The following is a 7,313-nucleotide window of genomic DNA, read 5'->3' on the forward strand; positions in this document are numbered from 1 at the left end:
CATTCAGGATGCAGAAATTCCTCCTGAGGCGACGAATCACACGCTCCACGTGGATTCTGACACGCGAAATGCGCCGAGACTCCTGTACTTCCCTTTGCGACATTTGCTTTTTGCCCTTGGTGAAATGGGGTGTGAGGACCCTGACGTTGAGGACGGCCATCTCGTCCCTGACAAGAAAGCCCCGGTCGGCCAAGACAACGTCATATGGGTCAACTAAGCCCGTCAGACCGCTGACCAGGGTGATAGCTTTGTCGGTTGCTCTTCCGCCCCAAGCCTCTGATAAGAATGTCACCGCGCCCGATGGTGATATGCCTGGAAGAAATTTTATGGTGTTATGGCTCTTATAACTACTCCACATTTTGGCCCTTGCGACAAGTGATTTTAGCCTTTCAGTGAACAGTTCAAAGCAATCCACAACAACCCTAGTTTTCCTAGGCTCTGTCTCTGCCAGACGACAGCAGGATGGAAGGTTTGCTCGCAAAGCTTTTTTTGTTGGCCAAATTATGAACTGTTTTGCAACGCCGGCTAGGATGGGTAGACGTGTTGACAAGATCGTCCCTATGCACATCAGGTTGACATTTAGCCTGTACGCAATGTCTTTTTGTTGTATATTGGAGTTTAGGGGTGCGCCGACTGCGGTGGTCATTTGGCGCCCATAACGTGTATTGTTTTACCTATCTATTAAGCAGCATAAATGGCTCCAAAGTTGATGTGTTTGGGAAATAAGAAAATCTGTTGAGCTCCAAGAAATTGTGAGTCGTCTCCTACCATATCACTGAGGGTAAGGGGCGAGTCATGCTGTCCAAAGTAACGTTGGCGCTCTTCCATGAGGCACGGACGAGACACAAGGACATGACGAACGGTGAGGACGGCGCCGCATCGATGGCAGATAGGTTTATCGGCTCCCTCCATCATATAGCCGTGGGTTGCGTACGTCTGTCCGATGCGTAGTCTGCAGAGGATCACCTCTTCTCGCCTCATTTTGCGGAAACACGAAAACCACTGTCGCAGCTGAGGTTTTATCTCTTTAAGCTTATTACGCTCCATCTGATCCCAACAACGCTGCCACTTGTTATGCAGGAAGGTTTTTATTGCGGGGTAAAAGTCTCTGGCAGGAATAGAAATTGAGCGAACATATGGAGCCAGCGCTGCTCGCCTGGCAGCCGCGTCAGTCACCTCGTTGCCCGCGATTCCAACGTGACTAGGGACCCAACATAGCATGACTTTCTTTCCGGCCTGATCCAATTGAGTCAAACGCATTAAAATGTCCTGTATAAGGGGACATGATGGATAAAAAGACTTCAAACTCAGAATACTGCTCAGAGAGTCCGTCAAAATGAGATGTAAAGGTTCGTCGCCGACTTCAATAAAACATAGTGCCTTAGTGATTGCCACGAGCTCCGATGTGAACACCGAAGCGCTTGGGGGCAATGAAAACGACCGGATGACGCCATCGCTCACAAACGCACAGCCTACATCATCAGAAGTTTTAGAGCCGTCTGTGTATGTGTGTAGTCCTGATATAACGCTAAACGCTCAAGCGCTCTGGACCTCATTGTATCTGGCAGCGAGACATCCTTTTTCATTTCAGTCAGTGATGTGTCTGTGAAGGGAGAGATCAAATGCCAGGGAGGAGTACACAGATGACCTGGTGTTAATGATGCGTTTGGTGGATTCACACGCGCTGTCATAAATAAAACATGCATAATCCAGCTTAGAGCGTATGATGGCCCGATACAGCAGCAAAAGCGTGCTCCGATCTCCGCCATACGATGTGAGCGAAACACATTTTAATACGTTCAAAGATTTAAAACAGCGTTCACGTAGCATCTTAAGATGTGCTTTATACGTAAGTCGGCGGTCAAAGTATACCCCAAGGTATCTAGCAACAGGCTCAGTTGGGATGCATTGCCCATACATACGGATAGACAGGTCACCGCATTGCCGGCTACGACAAAAATGCGTGGCCACAGTCTTGCTGCATGAAAACCTGAACCCGTTCATGGTACCCCACTTTTCAACGCGGTCAACAGCTAACTGGAGTTGGCGTTCCATCGATGGTGCTCTTGCTGCGCTAGTCCAAATGGTAAAATCATCAACGAAAAGCGCACGGCCTACAGACTGTGGAAGCCCCATCCCGATGTCGTTGATCATAACGACGAACAAAGCTACGCTGAGAACGCCGCCTTGGGGCACACCGTTAACTTGCACATGCCTCTCAGAGAGCTCGTTTCCAACACGGGCACGGAAAGAGCGGTCAACTAGAAAGTTTTGAAGAAAGGTGCCCATATTGCCGCGTATACCATACCTGTGTAGCTTGAGAAGGATGCCTTGAGGCCATGTGGTGTCATAGGCGCCCTCTATGTCAAAGAACACTGCGCTTATGTGTCGGCTTGCTTTAAACCCCATACGAATCGCAGTATCAAGACCTAAAAGATTGTCCACTGTGATGCGATTCTTCCTAAAACCACACTGGGCGTTTGTAAAAACGCCGTTATGTTCTAAAAACCAAGTCAAACGGACATTTACCATCTCTTCCATCAAATTAGAGAGCGATGAAGTGAGAGAAATAGGCCTATAGTGTACAGGATCTAGTCCACTTTTACCCGGTTTCAAAATAGGAACGACTATAGCTTCTCGCCAAGAGGCTGGAAAGTCACCACTGGCCCACAGCGCATTAAATACTGCTTAAAGAGCGCGAAGCACGCAAGGCGACAAATGCTTGAGCATGTCGTTGTGCACAGCGTCCGGACCTTCTGACACGCTGCGAAGCTTGGCAATCGCCCATTCCAGCTCGACTAGGGTGAATGGATCATTATAAGAACGTAGCTCACTCGTTGAAAAATCCACTGCAGATTGCTCACATTGCGCTCGATGCCACACAAACTGTGGGTTAGTGTTGCCACCTTCGCTGCGGTAGGCCAGCGCCCGGGCAATCTCGTTCGCAACTTCCAACGGGCGCGTCACGGCCTGTCCGTTCACACATAGTACCGGAAGAGCCATGGGTGTAAAGTGCCCAGATATGCGTTTAATTCGAGACCAAACCTGCGATGTTGGCGTGAAGCAGTTCAGCGTACTCACGTAAGCATGCCAGGAAGCACGCTTCGCCCCCCTTACGGTGCGCCGAGCAAAAGCTCTCGCCTTCTTAAAGGCTATGAGGTTTTCTGTACTGCTCCTGGCGTCAAAGGCCCGAAATGCACGTTTACGCGCCCGGATGGCGCTCCGACACTCCTCCGTCCACCACCGAACAGGAGTACGTCGGGGAGCGCCAGACGTGCGTGGGATACAACTGTTGGCGCACTCTAAAAGTCTGTGGGTAAAATCCTCAATAGAGGGTACAGTCCTCACAGCCTCAGTTACGAACGATTCGTCGAGCCGAGTCTCAAATTCGCACCAGTCCGCTTTCTTAAAATTCCAGGGTTGTGGTCTAACATTCAACGCTCCACCTCTCTTAAACCGGACCCACACTGGGAAGTGGTCACTTCCCATGGGGTCATCTCCGACACTCCACTCGAGGTGTTGGACGAGCTGGGGACTGGAGAGGCTTAAGTCCAGCGCGGAAGTCTGACCGGACGGCATTGTAAAATGCGTACGAGTTCCTGTGTTTAAAATACATAGTGAAGCACCGTGGATAAAATTATCGCACAGCCCCCCACGAGCATTGGTGACGTCACACCATCATGCGGTGTGATGTGCATTAAAATCGCCTAGAAGAAGAAGTGGTGGAGGCAGCTCAGCCAGCAGACACCTAAGGTGCGCCAACGGAAAAGCGATGCCTGGTGGAAGGTAAGGTGAGCAAACAGTGATGTGACGATGGTTGAAATAAAGCCGCACGGCCACAGCCTGAAGTGTGGACCGCAAGCTTAGCCTCCTCGCTGGCACGCTATGGTGAACTGCCAGGAGGACGCCACCGTGAGCAATGCTTTCCGTCAACACGTCGTTGCGAAACATCGCATATCCTTTCAGAGAGCAGATATTGTCAGGCGCTAGCTTGGTTTCCTGCAGCGCCACGACTGCAGGAGGAACTCTGCTAACGACAGCCTCGAGATCGAGGGCGTTCGCCCTTACCCCTCTACAGTTCCACTGTAAAAGCGCCTGTAAAAGGGCGTATTAAAAAAGAGGTAAGATGTGAGAAGCTAAAACAATCCCGGCTTAAAAGAACTCGGCTGCGCCAGGTGCATGTCCAGACGCCTCAGACCGAGAGCTTCGGCTTAACTCCGGGGGGCCGTGCCCCATCCTAGGACGAATCCTTGGGCTACCTCCGTCAGATGGCTGGGACACGCTTTACGCCAGCGTACCCAGCCCGGGGTGGAGGCGGGGGATGGCCCATCGGTGGGCCTCTACCGGGGTTCGAGGCACCAGCCTCCTCCACCGGCTTCCGTGGCGATGGAGTGCTGTTTCGGGGGATGGGTTCTTTGTCTGCCCCGGACAGGCGGCTTGCCGCCTTAGCGCGCTCCAGTCCGGCCAAGCGTGCTCGCTTGGCCTCGCGGGCGCGCCTGTCAGCTTCCTGACGTTCCAGCGTCTCTGCCACACTCTCACAGGCACTGGCAAGAGGTGTCTGTGGCAAAGGGACCGATTGGGTCGCAGACGAAGGCAAGGCCGGCGGCGCGCGGGGACTCCGACCACGCCGAGCCGTCGTCCAACCGTCGCCCGCTGCTGATCCGGCGCGCGCCGAGGAGGCCAGCGGTGCGACGTCCACCGACTGCTCGATCGGCGCGGAGGGAGCTTGGGGTGCCGACTGGGAGTCGGGCGTTCGGACCGAGGGAACAACCGACAGGCCAAACGACCTCAGAAGTCCCACGAACTGAACGGCCGTCATGTGCGGCCGTTGTCACAGTCACGTGACACGGCCGTCATGCCGTGACTGACCCGCACGCCGCGCCCCTCAGCCACCAGGATCCGATCAACCCGGAGACGTGGGCGAGGGGGCACGGCGACCCCGGTAAAACGCGGATGAGGAGTTGTGATAGGGCCGGATGCGGGAGTGCGGGTAATGTGGAGGAAGCGGGCGAGACAAGGAGCAGGAGCTCACGTACCGGCAGGGTCGCTACGCCCTGAGAGGACCAGTTTGCGCTGTCCACCCGTTACCGGAGCTGGGACCCGAGGGGGCGCTAGTCCCCTACACCGGCCGAAGCCGGTGCCCCTATGGGGCGTAAGCAATGTCTTAATTGCTTAAACCTAGCTTGAGTTTAAGTAATACGGCCAGTAACGTGGATTCAGCTGATAAGCCACGAAACTTACTGAAGCCAGAGATGTGCATGATGCGTAAAAGGAACAGAAATGCTGCAAGAGATGGGACACCAGTATAAAACTTGAGCTTCTCCTCATTCCCACGCCATTCATCATATGGGTCTACTTTACATGATTTCTTCAGCTCCTCATTCTCTGCTTTAAGAGCCGCATTTTCTTCAGTCAGACGTTCATTGGCGTCCCGGAACATGTTGATGATGATTCTCAGGCGCTTCACATCTTCTGTTACCGCGGAACATCCACCATCTGTATTTGTGCTAGCATCTGCAAATCACAAAATAATGTTTGCTTCAGTGCCTGAAGCTCCACAGACAAGTGTGCAGCATCTGTAGGCACGCTGTACCTAGTAGCTGTCGGTGAACATGGTTATTTTACATATAAGTCATCACTTTCAATTTTTGAGTCTACTGGTGTGCAGGGTTTGTGACTGTTTGTGCTTGTGAGGACATTGCAATACTGAGAATATCTAGGACAAAGTCACAAATAATGGAAATGGTTGATATTCTTAGTAAACCTTATGGGCACTGTATCTATTTGGTACAAATATGGTTTGGATCACATCTTCAAGCACACAACATTGTCCCAAAATGGTTAAGCACATAGTATTCCATGGAGCACTGAGCAAGGGCTTAAGCTGCAGTAAGACAAACATTTGGACCTACCAGTGACAGCGACCTAAGTGAACAGAGTACACAGAGCATAGGTACAGAAACAAGATGAAAGGGCTTTGTTTAAATGCTACATATGACCAAACTGATCTCTTCTATGAATATTCATGTTTACCTGTAAGAACATTATCAGTGTAATTGGTATTGCACAACCTGATAATCCAACAGCAAACATGTGTTGTTCCCCATTACATTGCATGGACACATGGTTTTTTGCTGTTGGCAGGTGGGCTTGAGCCTGTGACCCTTCAGCACCTTCACCATCTGGAACTATTTCACCGAAGTTGAATGTGTCTTCCACTTGCTCACATTTCCCAGCACCTTGTGTTGTTTCAACTAGGGAATCAACTGACACATGGTCAGTGTTGGAGGACCTCTGGGAAATCTTTTGTGCCCTATGGTATCTTCAAAGGTTTTTCTGTGAGTCACCAACAGACATGTGAATTGCAGAGAATTCACATTTTGATGGCACATAGTCTGAATGCTGCTTGTTCCACCACTTGGCAGGACATCCTGAAAATAAAAATGTAAGTGTTAGTATTAACTAGTATAGTATTGCAATTTTTATCAAATAGTTGTGGGTGAAAGAGTTAGTATATCAAGTTAAACATGAGACCATAAGCCAATTAATTGTCATACACAAAGTAACCCACCAAAACAGTAACAGTTATGTTGATGTGAGGCACGTTTCCTGGTAGCCCAAACTATAACCTTTACGAGATAGGTATGGCATTATAGTGACATCATGCAGCGATTTTACCAGTAAAACTATGAACTAGTCTAAAGGAAACCCAAGTCCTCTTGGACAATCTTTCTTAGGCTGCGGCAGTGAAAACTGTACTGCAAACAGTGCAGCTAAAACTTAACCAGTCTGTGTGTAATCCATGGCAACTAGGACCATTTCGGTTTACCAGTTTGGCGTTTGGACAATTCATAAGATAAAACCTTGACCAGATTGACAGACGTCTCAAGACGTCTGTCAACCTAGCAGCAGATTGATGTCCAATTGCCAGTTGGATATTGCGGGGCGTCTCGATTGCCTCCAAATTTGGTGTGCAGGGCCTTCTCAACACGCCGATTCGGAAAATTACTGCCTTTGGGGTGGAATTTTGCGTAATTTTCGAGTTATACGCTGCGAAACATTCCAATGTGATATTGCGGGGCGTCTCGATTGCCTCCAAATTTTGTGTGCAGGGCCTTTTCAACACGCCGATTCCGAAAATTATCGTCTTTGGGGTGGAATTTTGCGTAATTTTTGAGTTATACGCTGAGTAACATCCCAATGTGATATTGTGGGGCGTCTCGATTGCCTCCAAATTTGGTGTGCAGGGCCTTCACAACATGCTGATTCCGAAAATCACTGTCTTTTGGGGTGAAATTTTGCGTAATTTTCGA

At 50.3% G+C, this 7,313-nt stretch overlaps 1 long non-coding RNA gene across 2 annotated transcripts; it reads right to left on the reverse strand.

Moving 5' to 3' along the window:
* Positions 1-227: 227 nt before the first annotated feature.
* LOC119112050 (uncharacterized) lies at positions 228-6,938 on the reverse strand. Of its 2 annotated transcripts, XR_005095673.1 has the most exons (4): positions 6,786-6,938; positions 6,174-6,431; positions 5,242-5,514; positions 228-312 (listed from the first exon to the last, which is right to left on the reverse strand). It is a non-coding gene; the product is annotated as an uncharacterized LOC119112050 (long non-coding RNA). The 2 variants fall into 2 exon arrangements; XR_005095672.1 differs by lacking the exon at positions 228-312 and having other exon boundaries at positions 4,740-5,514.
* Positions 6,939-7,313: the final 375 nt, after the last annotated feature.

Source organism: Pollicipes pollicipes, unplaced genomic scaffold (genome assembly GCF_011947565.3).
Source record: "Pollicipes pollicipes isolate AB1234 unplaced genomic scaffold, Ppol_2.1 Scaffold_7261;HRSCAF=8764_pilon_pilon_pilon, whole genome shotgun sequence".
NCBI classification, from domain to species: domain Eukaryota; kingdom Metazoa; phylum Arthropoda; class Thecostraca; order Pollicipedomorpha; family Pollicipedidae; genus Pollicipes; species Pollicipes pollicipes.